This window comes from Mesoplodon bidens (assembly GCF_964165515.1).
Source record: "Mesoplodon bidens genome assembly, chromosome: 16".
NCBI classification, from domain to species: Eukaryota; Metazoa; Chordata; class Mammalia; order Artiodactyla; family Ziphiidae; genus Mesoplodon; species Mesoplodon bidens.
The window spans coordinates 8,462,660-8,487,392 of NC_138173.1; the positions used below are offsets into that span (position 1 = coordinate 8,462,660).

The 24,733-nt window shown below is 49.3% G+C and overlaps 1 protein-coding gene across 4 annotated transcripts in view; it reads left to right on the forward strand.

Moving 5' to 3' along the window:
• Nucleotides 1-505: 505 nt before the first annotated feature.
• Nucleotides 506-24,733, forward strand: part of CHD7 (chromodomain helicase DNA binding protein 7) — a 179,588-nt gene continuing 155,360 nt past the window's right edge. For 3 of the 4 annotated variants that reach the window (XM_081258041.1, XM_081258043.1, XM_081258044.1), the window contains exon 1: nucleotides 506-808. The gene's annotated coding sequence lies outside the window, so the exon portion shown is untranslated. Of the gene's footprint in view, nucleotides 809-1,242; nucleotides 1,496-24,733 lie in introns of those variants that run through there. The other variant, XM_081258042.1, reaches the window with a different exon arrangement.

A 24,733-nucleotide genomic window follows, 5' to 3' on the forward strand; every position in this document is an offset into this window, starting at 1 on the left:
GAGGACCGCCGCCGGCCGAGCCGCCGCTTCCTGCCCGCGGGCGGCGCACCCGGACCCCGGGAAGGTGCCGCTTGGGGAAACGTGGCACGGTCTCCAGCCCGCGTCCCGGGCGCTGCCGCGCGGCGGCCGAGCGCTCCAGCGAGCCGGGCCGGGAAGGCGGCGCGGCCACGCACCGGCCCGCGGGGAGAGCCGCCCGCAGCGCCGGCGCCCGCCCGGGGACGGGAAGTGGCGCCCCGCCCGCCCTCGCGGCCCGCGGCCCCGCAGCCCCGCGCCGCCCCCTTTCTCTCGGCCTCTCCCTCGGCCTCCACACCCGGGCCGAATTCTTGCATAAATTATGCCAGGCGCGCCTGACGTCAGGTGGCGGCGCGCGGGCGCGGGCGCGGCGAGGAGGGAGCCGGCGGCGGGCGCGCGCGGCCCCGCGGCCTCGGGCGCGCGCAGGCGTGCCGGGCGCGCGCAGGCGCTGGCGTGCTGGGGCCGCGGCGGCGGCGGCGGCGGCGGCGGCGACGGCGGCGGCGGCGGCGGCGGCGGCGCGGGGGTTGAGCCGTGGTAGTGCGGACGCGCTCGTGCTCGGGAACTATCGGATTAAACTTGAATCGAGTGCAATTACACAAAGGAGCGCCGCTGAGGAGGCGACCCGGGGACCCGGAGACCCTGAAACTCGCCAGAGCCGCGTTCGCCCCCGGCCAACTCCGTGCCCGAGGACTCAACCCCCTGGCCGCGGCCGCCGAGCCAACTCCGGAGCCCGCTCTGCGTTTTGTTTTCCCCTCGGCACAGGGCAGCGGAGGAGCCCGCCCGCCCGCCCGACCCGGTAAGCGCGAGAGTTCGCCGGTCGCCCCCGGGAGGGGCGGCGGCGGCAGGAAATCGCTCCGGGCCGGGGCCGGGGCCGCGCGAGGAGTTGGGAGCGAGGAGTTGGGCGTGTGCGGGGCGAGGGGCTAGGGCGGGCGGGGGCCGGGGCCGGCGCTGGAGCGCAGCGCCGCCCGGGCCGTGTCGCCGGCGTCGCCGCCCGCGGGGCCCGAACCCGCGCCCGGAGCGCCGCCCGGCGACCCAACTTTTGCCTGCGTCCGCGGGGCCGGCGGCGGCGCGCGGTCCGGCCGAGGGTCACTTCCTCGCATGTAAATGGCTTTTTGTTGTGCTGCCGGCGTGGGGGGGGGGGACGGGGGACAGGAGGGAGCGTGTCTGCGCGCGGGGGAGCGCGAGCGCGTTTCCTCCCGCCGGCGCCGAGCACGAGTTGCCGGCTCCATTCGAAAGAAAAAGGAAGGAGGAAAAGTTGGGCTGCAACTCCAGTGCGAGTGGGCGATGGGCGCGCGGGCGCGGGGCGGCTGAGCAGCGGAGGCGGCGGCTCGGGGACGGCGGCGACCCCCGCCTCCAGCCCCCGCCCCCCGCCCCGGACCGACCACGCCGCGCTCGCCGGGAGCGGCGGCCGCACCGGCGCGAACAAAGTGCGTCCCTCCTGGCGCGGCGGCGCCGGCCCGCGCGGGGACGGCCACCGGGCGAGGTGGGTCGGCGGCGAGGAAAGTGCGCGGGGCGCCGCGTGGGGCGGGGGCGGCGCGAACACGCGGCTCGGGGGGCGTCCCGAGCCCGGCCCGTGCCGGCCGCGGGCGCGGAGTTGCGAGCCCGGAGCCGGGGGCTCCCGGGGCTCCCCGGCGGCTCCCAAGTGCGCGAGGAGGAGAAGAAAGGGAGCGGGGTCGGGGCGAGCGCGGGGAGGCGCGGCGCGGAGGGGACCCCACCTTGCCGAGCTGGCCGGGCCAACGGCGGCGGCGGCTGCATAATAGCGACTTTAAGTCCCCGGAGGCAGCTCAGCTCCCCCATCCCCGAGCCCTCCGGGGGTCAACGCCGGGGGTGGGTGTCACCAGGTGGCCCCCGAGGTGGCCCGGGTGCGCTCTGCCCCCGCCGAGATCCGCCGTTCGGGGCGTGAACGGCCGAGGTGGCTGGAGGCCAGGCGGTCAGCGGGCAGAGGAAGGAGGGCGGTGGGGGACGCGTTGTTTGTTTGGTTGGCACCGGGGGTGCGGGGGCGCGGGCACCCGGAGGGCTGCGGTGCGGGGCGGTCGCGTCGGCGCGGGGCGAGCGCGGCCGGGGGGCGGGGGGAGGGCGGCGGATCCCGGGCGCGGGGGGGGCGGGGGGTCGGGAGGCTCCGGGGAAGGAGCCGCCGGCCCCGAGCAGCCATCATTACCGAGCCGCCTTTCTCCGGATGGCTGTGCCTCGAGGAGCCCCGCGCCGTGGGAGCGCACCCCGAACTCGCGGCCGCCCGCCCGCCCGCCGGCTTTGTGAGCGCCCCCGTCGAGCGGACGCGCGGGGAGTGCTCCTGCTACCCGGCGGCCGGTTTTCCTGGAGGTCACTTTTAGGGACTGTTCACGCCTCGATTTTAAACTAGTTTTTTCCCCCCTCTTCCAAACAGACAATGGACAAAAGAAAAGTAGCAACCCACATGGAGAGTTTCCTTTTGAATTGCTAGAATTAGATACACTATCCAGCTCTCCACTTGCTAAGTATACTTTTTAGTTTCCCATTGTATATTATGTAGCCATCGATTTAAAGAACTTATCTTGAAATATGTTCATCCTCTGGGCTTGATTTCTGGGCTGTATTAAATATTTTAACTTATTTCTATAGGATTATGTGAAGGCCCTGATTTTTATTTTCTGAAAATTCTCATTTCAGCCGTCTTTGCAGTGGGCAGTACCTTTCAAAGAGGTTGAGTGTGTTTTCCCCCCAATTCTCTCCCAATAAGGAGAGGGGGGGAGTACTCACTAAAGGTAATAATCAAATAGAAAAACAACAACAACAAAAAACCACACAAAACTTCTCCTTATTTCCTCACAGATCTGGTCTAACGATGGCAAAAAAAAAAAAAAAAATCGTAGTGACTATGATCTTAGCAGCATGGGAACCTGATTTCTCCCAGTTATAATTCCGTTTAGATTGTAGCAGTGTGTAAGTAGTAGGTAATTTCTTATTTCAGAAATAACTTGAGCAGTGATTCTGCGAAGTTGAATCCGCCTCCCAGCCCCCAGAGTACATCTGTCGCGGAGTGTTTTTGTCTTGCTGTTGCACAACAGAAGCCCTCCAGTCTTTACCCTAAAATGGCAGCTTTCATTTGACTGGGGCCCATTCATTGACAATGATAATGAAGAGGCTGAAAGCTAGATGCTGGGGGCACCGAGCAGGACTGGGTTTGCCTTTCTAGGTGATAGTAAGTGGGAGACATTTTATGTCCTCCGGATTTGCTCACAAAAAGTTTGTTTTCCCTGAAAAATCTGGTCTGTGGAAAAAAGTTGCAAGGTAAACAATTTGGAAGTGGAAAGCGACTTGCAGCAAATTTTAGAAACTAAGTTTTCTTGTTTTGCCAAATAGTGAAATTATGACATCCCCCCCACCCCGGCCATTTGGTAACCAGATAAAGGGACGTGATGGATTTTTGTGAGGCTTGTAACAGGTGAATTTCATCACCGTAATACTCAAGAATTGTTTTCTAGCACTATAGATTTTATTGTTTATAGTCTGTTGATATTTTCTATTTTTTTCCTCTGTGCAAGCCAGTAAATTGAAGCTTGATGAATTCTGTTCTAGGTTTTTCAGGATTCAAATGAGTTTCTTGATAAGAAATGAATAATTATAATAAAGGAACTGGTATGTGAATTCCAAACTCTAATTATATTGGTTTAATCAGTGAAATTATTTTTAAGTCAATTTAAAAAATTGCTTCCTTTTCTGTGTCTTAATTTTGAAAGTCAGGATAGAGAAATATAGGTCATTTATAGGTGACGGTGATGGTTAAAAACTCAAACATTATTTTCCTCTTTTGAGGAAAAAACATAGCACTTTTTTTTTTTTCCAAGTTGAGAATACCTAAGTTGAGTTTAAAATAGCAGGTCTAGTAACTTAATTTTGAAGCAGTACTTTCGTAGATTCTCCTGTACTTGGTTTAGTTGTTAATCAGTTCGACTTATAGGACTATTTCCAAAACTTTTTTTCATGAGCGTCTTACTTTTATTGAGTTAAAATGAATACCACGGGGAGTACCTTTATAAAACTGTATCAAAGAAATGTTACAACTTTTTCTTCATACAGATGCAGTCAATAATGTATTACCTATTGTATAGTTTTTAAGCAGTAAGGTCAAAAGTAAAAGAATATTTTCGTCTATGAGAAAATACAGTCAGAGTGCTTCTACGTACATGCCGTGTAACCCGTAAGAGCAATTCCAGTGCCAAGTTTAGAGTAGTTATTTCAAACCTAGCCGAAGAGCATTTTATTCCCTGTGCTTAAGAAAGTGTCACCATCCATTTGGTTACTTTTGATTCAGCAGTCACTGGCAAGCTTTCGGTGTGTAAAACGACAAGTAAGAGGCGGTACTTTCCCTCACAGAGTTTACCATCTACTAGGAGAGCGCGTTCTGTAGGTAACCAAGTACTCATATTTTAAATTTTAAGATCAGCTTTGGAGGTGGTAGTTATTGTCCATCTTTTATTATCCGTACATGGCCTTTCAGGTTTGATAGTAGTCACCATGGCCGTCTTATAGACATCTATAAATAAGGCATTGCGAGAATAAAAATGGTTAGGGCTGAGCAAAATATGTGGCTGCAAAAAAAATGACCCTTAAAATTTCAGCTTTGTAATCAAGTGATTTGCTTCCAGTATTCAGATGCTTTCTAGATGTAAACAAACCAGCACTTAGATAGATGTAGGTCACATAGCTAAATTCACTAAGGTGGATGGGGAAGGAACATCTGGGGTGATGACGGTGAGATGATGTCGGGAACGTGATGGCCCTGTGTGACTCTTTAATTGTCTTGTTCATTCACACGGACACTTCTGTATATCTTTAAAAGAGTTTTCTTTTTATGCCCTTTTAGAAATTCAGAATTTTGTATTGTTATATCTTATCAGGTTTCTAAAGCCATTATAGCCTTATCCGTTTGGGAGATAAAATTTTCCTTTTTCTCTGGAGATCTTTATTATTCGGTCCTAGTTTTTTTTTTTTTTTTTTTTTTAAAGAAAACTTTGACATTCAAAGATGATGGATGATGTTAAAATATGAAAGAAATTGGGAGTAAATGATCACTTTTCTATTTCTATCACTTTTCTGTTTTTCTACAAAAAATATGAAGATGTAATGATTTATTTTAATTTGGGTATTACTCAGTTGGAGTTATGGCAAAAGCCCATAGCTGATTATGGTGGTAGTTAAGAGCTGGGATGGTAATTAAAAACATTAGTACCGTTCTTTTATATTTTACTTTTATCAATATATTAAAATCCTTAAATGAAACCACACCTGTGTGATAAAAATAATAAATAGAAACAGGAAATCATAATGATACTGTCAAGTAGAAATTCATCTTACAGTCATTAGTAAATCTTTGGATATTTAGAGCATGAGGACCTTGGAGAGCTAGTTGAACTTTCTCATTTTACAGATTAAGAAACTAAAGCCCAGAGGATTAATTAAAGGAGTTGTCTCTGGCTGGCCACCCAGTTACTGCAGGCAGAGCTGTCTTGGTCGTGGTTGTCTTCCTGGTGCCTAGCTGGGTGCTCATGCAGGGGAGTGCCGGGTTGGTCTTTGTTGGATGACTGAGCTGCTTCTGGAAGAGGCTAGCTCTCCCTCTTATGTTCTGACTCAAAAGTACCCTTTGGCTTAAGCATCCTATAGCCTATGCTAACATAGCTCTTAAGGGTGTTCTTAAGCCAACAGTATTGTATTTGTCTCTGTGTGGTGGTTTGGAGGGTTTTTTTGGGAGGGGGGAGCAGGGAGGCATGATTATCCATCTAGAGAAATGCAGAGAAAATTATTCTGAGATTTGATTATTGTTTTCATTATAGAAGCACGTATTCATTACCATAACTAGGTTCCAGCACCTTTTACTAATGTTAGATGACTGCAAACATGATTGTTTTCTCAGTGAAATATTTTTGGAGGTTTTTGTTTTCTTTTTATTTTGAAAAGTAAAAACTATTTTTTAAAAAATAAAAATAATGTAGAATAGTAATGAAGAAGCACTACTTGGCAGTAAGGGGCTGATTGGTCCCTGGGCTTGTTTGTTTGTGGCCATGTGGCATCAAAGACACTTCCTTCAGTGGTCCTTTTGACCTTACACCACTGCTGTAGGTGCCAGGCTTGGCTCTAGTGGCTAGTGACTGGGCTGTGATCAGTTTTCCTGTTTCACCTGTTTTCTTGTTCATCGGCTCAAGTATCTATTGGGTACCTGCTACCTAAAAGGCGCTGCGCTATGCCTGAGTTAGGAATACAGTGGTGCCAGGAGAAGATGTAAAAGACCCACGTGAAAAATAGAGCCACCGCAACGTCATAGGTGCTGGGCGGTGGACTGGGAGGAAGGAGAGGCACTTGTTAGGAGTGGTTTCAGCGCTGCCGTCCAAGTGGTGGTAGGAGAAGGGGGCAGTGCTAGCCCACCTGGAGGGAGGCAGCGTGTCTGAGGCCCACAGAGAGCAGCTAGATGACACGCAAGAGGCGGGCACAGGCCAGCTTGGGCGGGGCTTACATGGAATTTGGGATTTAAAAAAAAGCAGCAGAGCCACTGGTGAGTGTTAAGCAGGGCTTGACGTGAGCAGGCTTGTGTTTTGAAGACTGGATTGGTGGGTGGGGCAGCGGAGAGAGAATAGGCTGGGAACCTCGTCCTGCCTGCTGTTGCTGTGGTCCATGGGGTAGGGAAGGACCAGTGGTTTGGGCTAGACTGGTGGCCGTGGAGATGGAGAAGTGGACAGGTTGGAGAAGTATTTAGGAGGCTCCATGAATCGTACTTGAAGACAGATTTGTTCTCAGGGAGAGGAGGGTGTCAGGGAGTGTAGGTTTCTAGTGTATTCCCTGCATGGCCGGCTGGCTGGCGATGCTGCTCACGGAGGCGGGGAGCACCTGACGAGGACCAGGTCTGAGGAGGAAGTTCATGAACTCCTGAAGCATGTGACCGAGGTGGCCGATAACAGACCGTGAAACTCTTGCTTCAGCCTGCTTCCCATTGCTAGCGGCATTCTAAAACTTTCCAAAATAGTCTGCCAGCTTCCCCCCAAAGATGTCGGTGTATGGCGAACCCACCAAGGATTGCTGGTGGTGTCAATGGAAGGGGAGAGAAGAGGGAAACTTCGTTATCTACCTTGATATGTGGCACTTTGTTTCTTACTTGCTTTAATAGGACTCTGCTTGCTCATACAAACAAGAGGACCCTCCAGTGAGCGGACTTTGCCACATTTTGTTCTTGTGTACCTCCACATTCTGGAGGCCGCTTTCTGTTGCTATTTATGTATTGGGACAAGGTCCTTGGACTCCCAGAAGATAGCTGGTGGGTCCCACTGTGCTCCCCATGGAGGAAACTGGTCGCATTTTAGGAGCCGGTTGTGGCCAAACATGGGTGTGGTAGAAATGAATAGATTACTTAAATAATTGTGGAGGGAAATACCATCCTCGGTCAGAACACTTACCTGTTTTTGGGGGGAAGTATGTATAAACTAGCTTAATATATCTTAAAAGTCACTTTGTTCAGTTATTATAAAAAGTGGATGATAGAGCGTGATTGGTCGCAAATGAGAGATGCTGATTGATAAATCCAGAAAAGCTTCCAAGTTGCTGACTTTAATATTATATGAGAAAAAGTATGAAAACCCTGAACACTTATTTATTTATTTGTTCACTTATTTATTTATTTATTTAAGAATAAACAGTCAATTTTATTGGGCTCAGACTAAGAATCCATGGGTCTTGAGGACCTCTGTGAATTTGTCAGTTTTCTTCTCTATGTTCTTTTCGGCCTGCTTCTGCAGCCTCATGAGCTGCTTCTTTTTCCAGCAGTGGATCTTGGCCTTCTCCTTTCTCTTCTCCTCCAGTGTAGCCGTTACTGCCTGGTACTTCCAGCCAACCTCATGAGCCAGGCGCCCTAGGTGGGCAAACTGCGGGGGAGAGGGAGAAACGAAGCTGTAAGAAAACGAGTCCAGGGTGACTAGGGGAGGGGCGTTGACATCCCGTCCTAGAGGATCCCAGTCCAGCCATACAACTTTTCAGCAAGCCTGCACTCAAGAGACACAGCCACCCCTGGCAGGGCTCTCTGCTCCTCCTGGCATCAGCTGAGCCATTGGCATTATCGGCACTGCCCACGGTGGCATCCACAGACCATCGTGAGAAAAAGCCATCGTCTGCTGAACACATATCTTGAAACAGTGTTTTTGTTTGTTTGTTTTGTTTTTTGTTTCTGCCAGTTTGTATAGTAATGATGTTACCCGTTTATTTATTTTTAAATTTAAAAAAAATTTTATTTTTTTTTGGCTGCATTGGGTCTTTGTTGCTGCACGCGGGCTTTCTCTAGCTGCAGCGAGTGGGGGCTACTCTTCGTTGCGGTGCGTGGGCTTCTCATTGCGGTGGCTTCTCTTGTTGCGGAGCACGGGCTCTAGGTGCGCGGGCTTCAGTAGTTGTGGCTCGAGGGCTCAGTAGTTGTGGCTCGCAGGCTCTAGAGTGCGGCCTCTAGTGCACGGGCTCAGTAGTTGTGGCGCGTAGGCTTAGTTGCTCCGCAGCCTGTGGGATCTTCCCGGACCAGGGCTCGAACCGTGTTCCCTGCATTGGCAGGCAGATTCTTAATCACTGCGCCACCAGGGAAGCCCTACCCGTTTATTTTTATTATAGGTCAAACATTGATCTTCGTGTGCAGAGAGATCCTTCCTGGGACTCGCTGTCTTTGGTTGGGGCTCTATTTCAAAGGTGCTCTGTATGACATTGGTCCTCATAGGCCTTTTTGGTGCCATTGTGACTTGATCAAGTCCACCAGGGCCCTCCGTGACTTCCTCAGGGTGGGCACGATTGTGTGGCTTTGCAGATTTTTCAGGGGCTTACGTTAGCTGTGGGGGTGTGCCACCTCTGAAGGTTCTACTCTCACTTCTGGTGGTTTTGAGGGATTATTTGGATACGTTTAAAATTTAGGGGTAGTAATGTTGCCATGTGGTGACATAGTAGAAAAGCTGGGCTTTTCTGTCCACACTTTCTCTTTTGTGCCTACTGTACTGATGGGGGGCCATACATCTTGGGATATCTTGACCCCTAAGACAATCGGGTTCCATGCCTTTCACCCTAATGCCCTTCCTCTCCCACGGAGATGAGGAGAGGAGTTGTTCTTGTGGAGGTTTTATTCCGTGGTGGCCAAGAACTTGAGTTGTGGCATCAGGAGGATCGGCTAGTGAATCAAAAAAATAGGAACAATAATACTCTCAACCAGCCAGGGTTACTAACAGCAGAAGATTGCATGAGGTGTTCCACCTAAAGCACTTGGTATAGCGTAAAGCATATTTACTGTGTAGTTACTAGTATCATTAGCTAACTGGTAGTCATTGAACTTATCAAACCATGTGTCTTGGTTTTAATTTAAAAAGTCCCCGGATCGGGCTTCCCTGGTAGCGCAGTGGTTGAGAGTCCGCCTGCCGATGCAGGGGACACGGGTTCGCGCCCCGGTCCGGGAAGATCCCACATGCCGCGGAGCGGCTGGGCCCGTGAGCCATGGCTGCTGAGCCTGCGCGTCCGGAGCCTGTGCTCCGCAACGGGAGAGGCCGCAGCGGTGAGAGGCCCGTGTACCGCAAAAAAAAAAAAAAAAAAAAAGTCCCCGGATCCTAAATCATGACTGGCCAAGCACGAGAGGCCTGCAGTGGATCCTGGCTGCACGGTTTTCACCTTTCCTCAGAATTCGACATCAGAATTAACATGGGAGTGCACCTGTATCCAGGCACACACCTAGATGTTATTCACCTGGTCCTGTCATTGGCTACGCAGAGGGGGCTCGGATACCCCAGACACTAGAAATGGTACATTTGAAGGAGCAGTTGCTCTCTGGCTATGGAGCTACCCATCTGCTGGCTGAGCTGGGGCTGTCTCACCAGGGAACCCGGCAGTCCTTGTTTTCCCCAAACCTGCAGTTCTCCAAAGTCGGTGGGAGATGTTAGCCTGGGTAAACAGTGGTGGGCATAGTCCATGCGTTCTGGAGCATTAGAACCTTCCAGTATAGACTGGAGAGGTACACGGTGTTCTCAAAATCTGTAACTCTGGGTCCTCAAGTCTCTGAACCTTGGGGCCGGTCCTTCTCCCCCAAATTCTGTGCCTTGCTTAAGGAACAGACAAGAAGCTATCTAAAATGGGTAGATTTGGGATGGGGTCTGGGATAGGAGACCCTCTGCCTCTGGAAAGGTGAGACTCTGGGGCAGCTTCCTTGGAATCCCGCTGCTCTCCAGATTGGCACGACAGCGGGAGAGATGGAACGTAGACAGCTTTTGTTTTGTTTTATCCTATTTTATTTTCACTGAAAAGAGACTCTAAAGGGAAAATGAAATGGGGCAGAGTAGAAACAGTTGACAGACATGAGCCTGTGGAAGTTCCCCGTATTCTCCCGTCCTTGCTGCAAGGTTGAAAAATTGGAGAAGCTGCTGTTGCCTTTTAAAAAAAAATAAATAAAATAAATTTATTTATTTAGTTTTACTTTTGGCTGCATTGGGTCTTTGTTGCTGCGCGGGCTTTCTCTAGTTGTGGCAAGTGGGGGCTACTCATTACTGTGGTGTGTGGGCTTCAGTAGTTGTAGCACACGGGCTCAGTAGTTGTGGCTTGCGGGTCTGTGGCATGAGGGATCTTCCCGGAACAGGGCTCGAACCCATTTCTTTTTTCTTTTCTTTTCTCTTTTTTTTTTTGCGGTACGCAGGCCTCTCACCGTTGTGGCCTCTCCCGTTGCGGAGCACAGGCTCCGGACGCGCAGGCTCTGCGGCCATGGCTCACGGGCCCAGCCGCTCCGCGGCCTGTGGGATCTTCCCGGACTGGGGCATGAACCCGTGTCCCCTGCATCGGCAGGTGGACTCTCAACCACTGCGCCACCAGGGAAGCCCTCAAACCCATTTCTTGAATAACATTGGCTCTAAGGGCTTGATCTCAGTAGCTACCATGTGCGGAGCGTAGCCTATATTTGAGTTTGCATTTTGCTAACCTATTTACTTAGGTGAACTGTTGGTCACTGACTACCAAAGTAGGATTAATCACATCGCTGAGGTAGGAGCAATAATTGCCATTTTGTAGGTGAGGATATGGAGTTTTAGAGATTGTTTAATAAATTTGCCCAAGAATACGGCTATTAATGGTGGAGTTGGGACTCAAATCAGGACAGGCTTATTTAAGACCATGTAGCATTAACCTCTCTGCAGAAATTGCTTTGGAGGGTCCCATCAGAATGACCTTGGCCTTAGAAGGGCAGGAGCAGCATCTATCAAGACTTACACACCTGTGCTTTCAAGGTCCGCCTCTGGGAGTGACATGGAACGGCCCAGAGCAGCCCATGAGTGCATTAGAGTCAGGGAGGCTTCTTTTCCTCACAAGTCATACCTTATCAATTGCGAACACTTTCTACCTAAAAGACACTTATTGTAAGACTTACTAGTCTTCTACCCTGTTTTTGTTTATCAGTCCAAGACGTGGCCGACATCAGAGTATTCAGCTTGCTACAGAATTGGCTGTCCTCAAAGTTTCTTTCCAGTGTTTATCCAAGATGTATTAACTCATGGAGCATCTTTTTCTCACTGCAGAGGACTTGAGTTGCTCAGGAAAGAAGACGGGATGTTTCCTAAGCTCCCAGCCATAGCACTCGCTCTTGGTAAATACTTAATCTAGTCAACAGCCAGCCTCCAGGAAGTACTTGCACACTGCTCCTGCTCACACGCAGGACGACGGGCCGTCCCCTGCAGCTGCACGCTGCGTGGTGTCAGTAGGTCTCAGATTCAGATGTATAAACCATTAGGTAGGCTTATATGTTATAGGGTGGATGTGTGTTCCTTTTTCAGGGGATTAAAAAAACAAAACCAAAAACAATAGTATCCCAAATCCTAATATTCCTTTGCGTCTTAGAACTATTCTATGGTGACATATCTAGATTCTGCATATGTTTATGGGTTTTATTCCTTCACAACTGAACAAACAGTTGTCCAGCTTGAGTACAGTAAATCTCTCATTAAAACTTGAAGCTTTGCTATTTTTGGTGCACTTGAAATTTTAACTTTTTTTTTGATTGTGTTAAGTTTCAGAGAGCTAGGTTTATCACCGGAATTAGCATTTTAAGTTTTCCATTTTCCCTTCTCATTAAAAAACAAAAAATAAAAATCCGAGCTGGTGTTTGAAGCAAAGTTCAAGTTCACAGGGAACTTTGTGGCTGCTGTGGGCTGTTGAGAGCCCTTTCGTTTAGCTGCTGGGGTCGAGCAAGATAAAGAGAACCCTGTCTATGTGCTGTCAGATACTCAGTAGGGATGCAATAAAATGACGCAACCAGGTAATTTCCCACATGGTTCAGCCCATGGGTGGTGACACGACTGTACCTGAATTGCGGGAAGGCAGGCGCTGTCACTGTGCAGTACCTGGGAAACGTGGTGTTTGTCTTGGTGTGAACGAAAGGTGATGTACTGCCCGAGGATCTGCACAGAAGCCCAGCTTTTGCTGGTGGATCGGTGACATAGGGGACCGACTGTCAGTCGTTTGTTGTAGCTCAGGCTCTTCAGAAATGCCCACATAGGGACTTCCCTGGTGGCGCAGCGGTTAAGAATCCGCCTGTCAGTGCAGGGGACACAGGTTCCAGCCCTGGTCCTGGAAGATCCCACATGCCGCGGAGCAACTAAGCCTGTGCACCAAACTACTGAGTCTGCGCTCTAGAGCCCATGAGCCACAACTACTGAGCCCATGTGCCGCAACTGCTGAAGCCCACGCACCTAGAGCCGTGCTCTGCAACAAGAGAGGCCACTGCAATGAGAAGCCCGTGCACCGCAAAGAAGAGTAGCCCCTGCTCGCCACAACTGGAGAAAGCCTGCGCGCAGCGATGAAGACCCAATGCAGCCAAAAATAAATAAATAAAAAAAAAGAAAAAAAAGAGACAAAGAAATGCCCACATCATCAGCATTATCCTTTATGGATCACTACCACCATAATAACAACATCCATAATAATAATATCTTCACTTGGCAAACCTGAAAATGACTCGACTACCTGTACCTCTTCTAAAAAAGACTGCTTGAGCCAGCTGTTGAATTTAGTAAGTGATCTGATTTGCTTTACCTGCCAGCTCCAGGCTAGAGGTAAGAAAACGGGTCTTTTTCTTCAGAGCATTACGGCATTAATTTATATCCTTATGAAATTTTCTTGTGTTTATCTCTTACTTCCAATATTCTGTTTTGTGAAAGGAACCCCAGCTTTCCCTTTTCGCACTGTTTTGAGATCGTTGCATAGAAAGTGCTGGTCCTTCATTCCTGGGCAGAAAAGCTAACAGTATGTAGTGGTTTCTGGGGGAAGAGGGGCAGCTGCTGTGAGCCTGGCCTCTGCCTCTGTCCTGTAGCTTTTCGGCAATCGTCTCCGCTCCCCGCCCTTCCACCCAACCGGGATTCAGAGGTACAAGGTGGTTTTGCAGAAATAATGCATTGATTTGATTGGTCTTTAAGGAAGAGTAGAATGGTGAGCTGGATGATGTAGCTTTTTCATCTGTTTTCTCCAAGGGACCTGTAAAACGGGTCTGTTTACGTGACCTTGAGGATCTTATATACTTATTTAAATAAAAAGTCCATCTGGTAAAATTAGAATAACTAGTAAAATAGATATTTACTGGGGCCTTAGAATGGACACAGTCGCCTGAGGTGCTTGTTAAAAATGCATATTCTGGGATTTCCCTGGCAGTCCAGTGATTAGAACTTGGCGCTTTCACTGCCAAGGCCAGCTTCAATCCCTGGTCGGGGAACCAAGATCCCACAAGCCTCGCAGCGCGGCCAAACAAACAAATGCAGATTCTTTAACCCTACACCAGTTTTTTCCTGAATTAAAATCTCTGTGATAAGAACCTGCTGTATAAAAAAATAAATAGAATAAAATTCAAAAAAAAATCTCTGTGGGCCATCTAGAGTCTGAATTTTTATCTAGGTGCTTCTGATACATTCTAAAAGGCCACACGTTTAGACCAGTATGTTAGTTATACGGTGAGCGTACCATGGAAATACAAAACAGTTCAGAAAAATGGTAACTCATATATTTTTACAATGTTTTTTGGAATTTTGCAAGTAATGTTATTCTCTTACACGTAAATGAGTGAAATGTAGTTGCTATTTGAGATACCAGTTATATAAAAGGTAAAGATGGACACATGGTTGAGCTTGGAAGCATAGTCCACTTTAAAGGTGGTGGTAAACAGGTCAGAGGGCAGCATGTGTTGTTTTTATTTGTTAAATTTTATTTTCATTTCTGCCGCAGAATAATGAAAAACTTGTCTTATGTGTGGTTCTAGTCTACGTGGTATGAAAAGTGAGTGGATTCAGGGGACTTCCCTGGCGGTCCCGTGGTTAAGACTCCAGGCTTCCAGTGCAGGGCATGCGGGTTCGATTTCTGGCCGGGGAACTAAGACTCCCAGATGCTGCGTGACGCGGCCCAAAAAATATTAAATTAAATTAAAAAAATAATAATAATAAACAAGAAGTGTTAGGGGATTTAATAGGCAGCAGTAACTGTTTAGGGGCACCCGTTCCAAGCCGTGTTGTCTCCAAGGGCAGGTCAGGCGTGTAAAGCGACAGTGGCAGGGAATTTGGTGGGCGGGCTCGGCGGCGTCCTTCTCCGTGAGGCCAGGTGCTCTGCGGAAGGTGATGGGAAGCGGCATCCGGGCTCTTTCCTCGCGTCTCCTCCGTCTCCCTTCCTTTCCGAGTCGTTCCTCACTGACTGTGCCGGCCTCTTGCCCCGTCGTCTCCCCGGACCGTGGCTGGGAGGTGCCGCCCGCGTCCTGGGCCTGCTCCCCGGGGTCCTCATTCCTCTGCTGCCCCCTGAATACAGCCTGCGTCCTGCACCCAGAGTGCCTGTCTCGGCTTCTCTAGGGCCCAGTTCAGACCCACAGCTCCAGCTCCTGTTTCCAGGTGGTTAACTCCTAAGACTGTATTTTTATTTCCAGTATCGCCCCCAGACGTCTGTTCTTAATGTTCCCCACCTGTCTGAAACGGAAGTCTTTTCAACACCCCCGGCCCCCGCTTTTCCTGCCTGAAGCCCAGCCCCGCATCTGAGCATCTGAGCCCCAACGACGTGCTCCGTGCCGCCCCGCGTCCTGGCCTTTGCTGGCCCACTGCAGGCTCCTCTGAGTTCAGGGGGGCACCTTCCGCTGCGCTGCACCCTTGAGACCCCCGCCCGCCCGTTAGAACACAGTCCCCGGCCTGCTGAGCCCTGGCTGTCGGCACCATCGCCTGCCTGCGCTGGATGGAGGAGACCCCCGCCCTCCCTCCCGGCTCCCAGAGTCCTCCTTGGGCGCCTTGCCGCCCCGACTGCGGGTCTGGAAGCACCCAGGGTCCCTCAGAGGCGTCCTGCTCCACGCCTCCGGGTGTAGCCGGGCTGACGGGTTTAAAGTGGAGGCTCGGTCTCAGGCGAGGCGGGGTTGCCCTGTGCCTGCGGCCTGGCCCCTCCCTGGCCTCCCCAGTGACAGGCTCCAGCCCTGCCTGGCTGTCCCCCAGCTGGTTCAGAATGTGGGTGGGGAGAGGAGGTGGGAGTCCCTCCTCAGGCCTCAGCCCGTGTCGTGTCCCCGGCGTCCGGTTGGAAGGCCTTTCTTTATTCCTGGTCGAGGTCTCCTGATTAGGTGCTTAAGATGCCCTGTGGGTCGGGCCAGGGGTGTGCAGGTTAGCACAGTAACGTCCGCGTAATAATCTGGTGTCGGAGGGAAAGCTGTTCAACTAGCAGCTGAAGTCCTTTTGGGGGAAGTCGCCGCTTGCTGCGGCGAGCGTGGCCTGAGGGACTGTGCCGGAGCGGGTGCCCTTTGCACCAGGGAACCATGTGGTGGCAGTGGCATCAGGGCAGACGCCTGCCTGCCTTCCGCGGTGGCTGCTCAGGAGGGGGCCTCAGAAACGGGCCTCCAAGGTCACGCTGGAGTGAGCTCTTACATAACGGCCGCACCCAAGTCGGCTGTAGGAAGGACTTCCTGAATGCAAAGGCGTGGCCAGTAACGAGCAGGGAAGATTCAACAGTGTTTCCAGATTTCCACCTCTAAAGGGTACATGGTGATTTCTGTGTGAGGTTTACCATGAAGTCTTTTTGGGTTTTGGAAACATGGATGTGTCTGGTGAAAGCTGTTCTCGTATTCACTCTTTTCGGAGATAGATAAGAATTATGAGTGTGCGGATCTTAAGAATATTCTTGTGACTTTAACGTCTGTGAAGGGGTGCTTGAGTTCTGTGGGAGATACTACACATGCTCACCGTGGCCGGGAACTGCAGGGTAGCACACCTGTGACGAGGTGGAACCGGACAGCGCGGCATGTAGTCAGGTGCCGAAAAGGGGTGGCGCTACGGGCAGGGGCCTGGTAGTGGAGGAGGGAATCAGCAGGTGTGACCTGTGCCCTTTGATAGGTTGGAGGGACTGAAAAATGACATGAGCAGAAAGCACAGGGATAATGCGAGGCCAGGGTCCCCAGAGCAAGCCGCAGGGGCGGGACCCGTGGCCCCAGGGAGAGGGGCGCCCTGCCATACACCTGCCCTCCTCCCGGCCTGCCGGGACCGCAGGGAGCCCCGTTCCTGGGCCCAGGAGGGTCAGAGGTGGCTGGGGGCAGAGGGGCAGGGGCTGGACAGACAGGGTTGGGGATAGGCCGTGGCGAAGTTGGAAGTTCAGACCCGGTGAGATCCTGACTTGCATTAAGTGACGGAAATGGAGTTGAAAGGTTAGTCTGGCAACACGTGGGGGATTGCACTTGAAGAGGGACTAGAGGCAAAAAGTCAGAGGCTGTTGAAATAGCGCAGGCAGCCACCGTGGAGCTGCACCAGGGCCAGGGGAATTGAGGAGCGGGGGAGACCTGGGAAGAGGGGGAGATCGGGGTGGGGGGACGGGGAGCGGGGTGAGTCCCGGTCCTTCCAGGGGCCGGCACGGAGCTGAGAATGGCTTCGCAGCCTCTTTTCAGGAGAACCAAGGTTTGATGATTTGAACTTAGATTAGATCCCCAAATAGGAAACATTTGAGGAGGGTGAGATGTATGAAAAGATAAAAGGTCACTTTAGAAAGCTTCCAGAATAAAGCTACATCACTCATGAAGCTGTGAAACCTGCAAGCCAAAAAATAGCGAAATAATAAATCCCTTTTAAAAAAAATTTTTTTTAAGTAAAGTCAGTGTCTTATAAAAATGATTTTGGAACTGTTTTCACATGTAGTTTGACTTTATTTTTTTAAATGTCCTTACAACTTGGGCAGAGAATAACACGAAAGGATCCTGCAGGATTGTTCCTGTTGCTCTTTCAGAATCAAAACAGCACGATGGTAGTTTGGGAGTTTGTTAAGAGGCTCCGCGGTTATTACACACGGAAGTTAATCCGTTCACCGTAGTTGAGCTTCCTTCTGAGCGTGTGTTCTGATGTTAGGACGAACCATCTCGCCTTTTATGCTTCACCTGCTCTAATGTGTGCGTGCGGATCTATTAAAAAGACACACCAACAAATACAGTAGAGAAACAGCTGCAGCCCAGCAGAAAAGCAGTAAAGGATATAAGCAGGTCATGCATAGGAAGAAAATTTAATTGCCAAAAACATGAAAATTTCCAAATTATGGAGTAATTAAAAATGCAAATTAAAACGAGATACTTTTCCTCCTTATCACATTAGCAAAGATTTAAAAAACAGTTTTGATACTGACGGAATATGGTGAGACTTGCACGACCACTGCCGCCTGAGGTTCAGGCTGAGGTTCGGCAAGTACAAACATTTTGGAAAGTAATTGGAGATTATATGTTTCCAGACCTTTATGAATGGCCATTCCAGTCACATCAGTCATCCATCCTAAGGAAAAATCTGAAATCCAATCAGCTGTTATGAATAAGAGGTCACAGCATTTTTTTCTGACAGTGAAAAACTGAGAATGGTTGAATGTGTGCTGTGTTCATACGTTAAGAGTGTGATGCAGGCGTTACACATCACGTTTTTGAACAACATAAAGCCTCAACGCGTAGAGCACAAAAGAATATATTAACTGTGGTCCCAATTTTATACAAATTAAATCACAAGCCTAGGAACAGACTAGGGAAAATACATCAATTTTAAAAATGAGTAGTTTCAGGGATTGACAGTTTCACTTAGTTAAAAGCTCTGATTCCGGAGTTACACAGGTCTGATTTGAATCCCTGCCCAACTACTTACTGACTGTGTGACTTTGGACTACTGACTTAGTAGCTCTGTGACCACAGGCAAGTTTTTTTTTTTTTAATTTATTTTTGGCTGCGTTGGGTCTTCGTTGCTGTGCATGGGCTTTCTCTAGTAGCGGCGAGCGGACTTCTCATTGCAGTGTCTTGTTGCGGAGCACGGGCTCTAGGTGCGCGTGCTTCAGTAGTTGTGGCACGTGGGCTCAGTAGTTGTGGCTCGCGGGCTCCAGAGCGCAGGCTCAGCAGTTGTGGCGCACGGGCTTAGCTGCTCTGCGGCATGTAGGATCTTCCTGGAACAGGGATTGAACCTGTGTCCCCTGCACTGGCAGGCGGACTCACAGCCACTGCGCCACCAGGGAAGTCCCACAGGCAAAATTTTAAACCTATCTGAGACTCAGTTTCTTCAGCTGTGGCCGGGGGATGGTAACAGTGCTTAGCTCCTAGGCCTGCTGGGATTAATGCAGCAATGCTTCTGAAATACCTCACACAGTGCTCGCTGCATTGTTAGCCCTCCATAAATGTTAGTTGTTTGGATTGTGGGTTATTTTTATTTTAATCTTTACATCCTTAAGTATTTTCTAAATTTTATACTGAAAGGTACTTTTATAATCAAGAAAAACAACCATCACCACCCCAAGAAGCTATCTTATACCAGATACAGAAAAAAGAACTCCTGACAGGTTTTCAGTGTTTTGTGGTATAGACAGGGAAATCTTTATAAAGTAATCTCAACTAGTTATCTTTCTGAAATGAATACCCCAACGTTTGCATCTTAAATTTTGTTCTGCAGTAAGTTGAATTTAGGAGACCCCTGCCTTTTTTTTTTCTTAGTTTTCTGAAATCAAAGAAAACAAGAATCATCTTTTTAAAAACTTCTATAGATGAGATCTGAATTTGGTTAGTATTTACTAAACATTTAGCACTCAGATTTCATTGCTAGTACATCTCACCTAATTGTTTAAATATGGGAGCATGATTTTGATGCTGGGGATGTGGAGGAGAAGCTAACCCCTTGAGAGTTTTGAGCTTGAGTTTAAAGGCTTATTGTGTCTTGGAGTGAGTCGACTTACGCTGGTGGGAAGACTTGAGCATCTGGAACCCTTCCACCTTGGAATTGTGTCTTTCTCACAGAAGAAACCATTTGGGTCGCATGCAGCCTGGAGAAGCTTTCAGCCTCTATTTTCTTCATAGGAGGGTAACAGCTTTGCACTTAAAATAAAATAGCTTCAAAGCTTTTGTCTCCTTGAAGTTATGTGACCTTTCATTTATCTCAAACATCCTTTATTGTATCTTCTATGGCAAACAGAGGAAGATAAGAAAAGGAAAAATAGAGACAAATCTTAACATCGTCTCCTAAATTAATTATGAATACATGGGTTGATGGTAATATAAAACTTAAACCATAGAATCCAGAATACATGCAACTTCATTTTATTATTGTATTTCATACACATCTAAGATGGTGTCAGTTGTAAGATAGATCCTATCTCTGACCTATGGGAATGTGGGAAAAAAAGTATGTCTTAGATTCAGTGAAATACAGTAACGAATGAAAAATTAGAAAACCTTCAGTTTGCAGTCACTCGTGATTTTCAATTTCGTTTACCGAACAAAAAGGAAAATCACCTGACTGCATCTGAAATTGGAACTTAAGCCTCTAATCTTTAGCAAAAAGATTTCACAGCTGCCTGTCACTTTAATCACACCTGGTGCCATCCCGTGCACACCTTGCTGCATCCATTGTGAGTGGCACCTAGAGCACAGCCTGGATGGGCTTATGAATCCGGCATTTCAGCACGAACCTGCTTGGCTACTGGACCTAATGTAAGCAGACAGTGGGCCACTTCCTATAGCGTTAATCTGCCAGACTGCTGTCAACACATTGGGTACCATAAAACAGTGTCACCAAGACTGTTCCACAAGGGTGATGCCAAAATCTATTAAAACTCACAATAAAACAGGAAACGTACTGCTAACCATTAAAAGCCTGACTTGACAAACAATCAAGTATTTGGATATAGATTCTGAGCTTAGTGCTAGGCTAGTGCCCACGTTATACAAATGCAGAATGAATGTTTTTTGTTTATAAGTTTAAAAATCTAATTATTCAGTGATACAAAGCAAGGAAAGGGCCCTTTTTTTCCTTTCTTTCTTTTCTTTTCTTTTTTTTTTTTGTATCTAGGATAGTTTGAGAGGATTTTGCAGCAGATAGTGTGAAGCCAGGATGGAAAGAATACAGACCCAGATGTGGACCTAATGTAATGATGTCAGAGAGTTCCTCCTCCACCAGCCATAAGGAAGAAAATTTTCCAGTGAAATTATAGCAATGTAAAGATTCTTTATATGTCTGGTTGGAGATCAGATAGGTAGCATGGTGGAAAGGTTAAAGCCAACAAACAGCTCTGGAGTCAGACGGCCCGGGTTTAAAGCTTGGCTCCAACACTTAACTACCTTTGGCACCTTGGGCAAGTTAATTAGTCCCCAGCCTCAGTTTCCTCATTTACGAAGTGGGGTTAATACTAGTGCCTTCTTCAGTGTCTGTCATATACCAGCCATTCACGAGAATGAGCAGTTATTCACAGTGTCGTGGCTTGCTTTGTTTCTCAGTAAAGAGAATGTGAAAGTGAGAGATGTAAAGATTGGAGAGCCTTGGTGTCTATTAGCCTGACTGTAGAGGTTTCAGATGAAGACGGTAGATAACGCCTTGCTTGGCACTGCAGTGAGCATCAGGCGACTTGAGAGCAATTAGTTATTAAGAAAAGACTGAGAGTGTGATTGTGGGGACTCCCTGTAGAGCGTTTTGCTGTGATACCTTGGTTAGGGTTTTCTGGATTTCCCCCGTGTCTTGTGGTTGAATAAGGAGTGGTTTTAATGTGGCCGTGTGCACTTGGGTTTTCATGAAGTGTGGGAGCCCTGCTTTGTGCAGCAGGACAGGGGCGTCTCTGTCTTATCCCATAGCTTCTTCTGTCTTAGGTGATATGAACTGATATTTTAATGTCACCGAAGAATTATATGACCAAGAAGAACTGAGATGATTTCAAAGTGGCCACATGTTGATATTTAACTGTTCTGTTGCTAGTCACCCAGAGTGAGCCAGGGCTATGTGCTAGGTCCTGTTTTATGTTTTATCACATGTTATCTTTTTCTTTCTTTCTTTTTTTTTTTTTGCGGTACGTGGGCCTCTCACCATTGTGACCTCTCCCGTTGTGGAGCACAGGCTCCGGACACGCAGGCTCAGCGGCCATGGCTCACGGGCCCAGCCGCTCCGCGGCATGTGGGATCTTCCCGGACCGGGGCACGAACCCGCGTCCCCTGCATCGGCAGGTGGACTCTCAACCACCGCGCCACCAGGGAAGCCCCTTCTTTCTTTTTTTTTGTTTAAAGCCTATGATAACCTGTTCTGCCGGAGCCGGCCCTGCGTGTCCCCCGTTGCTGTGAAGTATGGCCCAACTTCTCTGCTTCCTTGCTGAGCGCCCTCCCTCTACTGTTGGATGGGGTGGAGGCAGGGGGGCATAGAGAGCTAGAATAAGCAAGAGGGCAGGACTGGAAGGAGCTTATAGTGGAATTAACTTTCCACCTCCTCTTCAACCCCGCATGCCACCGACTTCTCGGGTCGTGCCTTGTATTCTGCTCTCAGCCGCATCATGGGTTAGATGAACTGTTCCCCCCCCCCCCTGTTTATTGTTGTTATTGTTTCATAGCCAAGGCTTGTTACTATGGAAATATTTTAGATTCCAAACAGCCAAGTTCAAAATATCATTAGGAGTAAAACTAAAGACTGAATTGATATTTGGTGATTGCTGGCCTTAGGCTCTTTCCAACCATACTGGAGCTTTCACCTTCACAAATTGTGTCTAGGACGTTTCTAGAAGCTTACCACCTTACGGCAGTTACTACAACCGCTGGCCATGCTGTAAGAGGTACATGGATCTGTTCTTTGGATGCTCCCTGAGACAAGGTACTGACCTGACAGAAACCAAGGATCATGTGTATCTCAGCCCATACTGGACGAAGACAAGATGAAACCCAAGGGAATCAGGACCACAGAGTTAAGAGGTTACTGTGCGTGACCTAACATGATGAGATGATGCCACACCGGGCGGCGGAATAGTTGTAGAGACTTAAACACGTGCTGGCTCTGGGGCTAGTGATGAGGTCCTGCTTAGCCCAACCTCATGGTCTACAAATAAGGGTGGGGCAGCCTCCAGCCCTGCTACTGGTGACCATTGCAGGTGACATCACCTCAGTCAGGAGTGTGGGTGGGTCCTGGCGTCAGAACTTGGTTCTCATTTAGAGGCCTCGCCGTGCCACGTGGCCCTGGGAAGGTGCCTTGACCTCTGCAGGCTCGGGTCCCCAGGGGGCCAGCACCCAGCGCCAAGCAGGGCCCGGGGCGGCGGGCCTGTCAGTGCCTCCTGGGAGGCAGGACCTTCCAGAAGCCATGGGCTGAGCTCACGGGTTGGAACAGTGTGGCCATGTGAATTTTGAGCTGGGTGAGGTTTGTGAATAATGTCTCTTTGGGCTGGAAAATAACCGGATGGGAAGAGCACACACACGCACGCAGACGTCACCCTGAAGTGGTTCAGGGTGTCCCACGTGATGGGACAGGAAGGCGGCTGCAGCTCGGCCAGGTCAGCAGACCTCGGGCCAGATGCAGAGTCGTGGTGCACACATGTATATAAGCAGCAGCGGCAGCGGGTGAGTCCCCGTCTTGTTGTGAGACCCCCCCTTGTAAAGGGTCTGGTCCTGAGTGCTCTGGGGTAAAGTGCTAGTAAAGGGTCATGGTGATGGACAAGATCACGGCCACAGACCTGGACTTTCAGTCACGGGTTTCATCTGCAGAAGGTCTTACATTCCATTCTCAGCATCTTTATTTCCCCAAAGAAGTGTAAGTCCCTTAAGGTGAAGTAGCTTCTTTTTCTTTCCTCCCTATTTCTATGTAAACTTGGCCTTGTGTTTGGGAGTGGATGGGGTTTACTAGTTGTAAACGAGAGGGTGTTTCTCACGCAAAGGTGATGTTGTGGCTTCTCCACGTAGCCTGGACGGTCCGATTGTATCATGGTTCTTTCTTGCATAGATGTCTGTACTATATAATGGGAGTGTTTCTTAATATGACACTCTCTTGGAACAACTTTTTATCAGGTAATTACAATTTTTTTTTTTTTTTTGGTCTGTGTTGGGTCTTTGTTGCTGCGCGTGGGCTTTCTCTAGTTGTGGCGAGCGGGGGCTACTCTTCATTGCGGTGGCTTCTCTTGTAGCGGAGCACGGGCTCTAGGTGCGCGGGCTTCAGTAGTTGCGGCACGCAGGCTCAGGAGTTGTGGCCCACAGGCTTAGTTGCTCCGCAGCATGTGGGATCTTCCCAGACCAGCGCTCAAACCCGTGTCCCCTGCATTGGCAGGCGGATTCTTAACCACTCTGCCACCAGGGAAGTCCCAAGTAATTACAGTTTTTAAAGAGAGAATTTTATTAGGAAAGGTGGGTTTCGTGAGGGAAAAAAAACAAACTCTGCCCATTTGAAAGGTATTTTGTTAGGTAACAGCTGTATGTGAACTTAGAAGATATTTTTAACCTTCCTGGGGATTTTTACATGTTTCTCCGCCACTCTTTTTCGGGGGGGGTGCACCCATCACCACTGTGGCTTGTTTGATTTCTCTGTAGAGGACATTTACCCTGCTGCACAGCTGTTTCTGCCTCTTGTGCAAATCCTTCAGCCCCTGGTATTGGGCTCTGTGCAGGGTCGGTGGGGCAGGAGGCCTGTGCTTTCTCCTTTGCAATGTTGGGTTTTGGAGGCTGGACAAAATAAAGGGAAAACCAGCTCCCCCACTTACCAGTTTTGTGGTTTGGAGAGTTAAGTTGATTGCTTTAATACCACTTCCCTCATCTACGAGATATGGGCAGGTACTACTTTGGGGTAGTTGTGGGGATTGTGTGTGTGTGTGTGTGTGTAAAGCACCGAGCCCAAGGCTCGGTCTGCAGTGAGCACTTACTGAAATGTCAGTTACTGCCCCCAGCCCGTTTCACTGTTAATTTTCCATATGTGGTGGGTATATAATCTGGAAAATACAGGATTTTCTTTTTCCAAATATTACACTTTAGATTAGGTAGCCCTCCTGGTTTCTATGTAGGTTGCTGTATCCATATCACACGTTGCCTCTTTTAGCTCTAATTTTGGTTTCTTCTTCTTCTTTGGTTGTTTTAGCAAGTTGGACGGGAACTGTCCCTTCCAACTTGCTAGAACAACGGGAATCTATTTAGTCCACTAACTAAATAAAGCTTTTTATATTAAGGCCTCCCAGCGACCAGTGTGTGGGGAGGAAGGAGCAGGAGACTGTGGTTTCGGTTGTAAACTTAAAACCGAAATCTCTCGCCCCAACCCTTCCTTGTCAGAGCTTTGCCGTTGCTGGAGAAGGGGACGTGGGAGCCACGGGCATCAGCTGGTGCTCTTAGGCGGCTGGACCTGGAGCCTCAGGGTGACGCTGGGTAACCTGCTCACCTGGCCAGGCGGTGGGGAGGGATGCTGGGGGAGGCGCGGAGAGACGGGGCCGTCCTGCAGCTTCCGCAGAGGATGTGCCGTCCCCTGATTCTTCTGTGAAATGCCTTTGG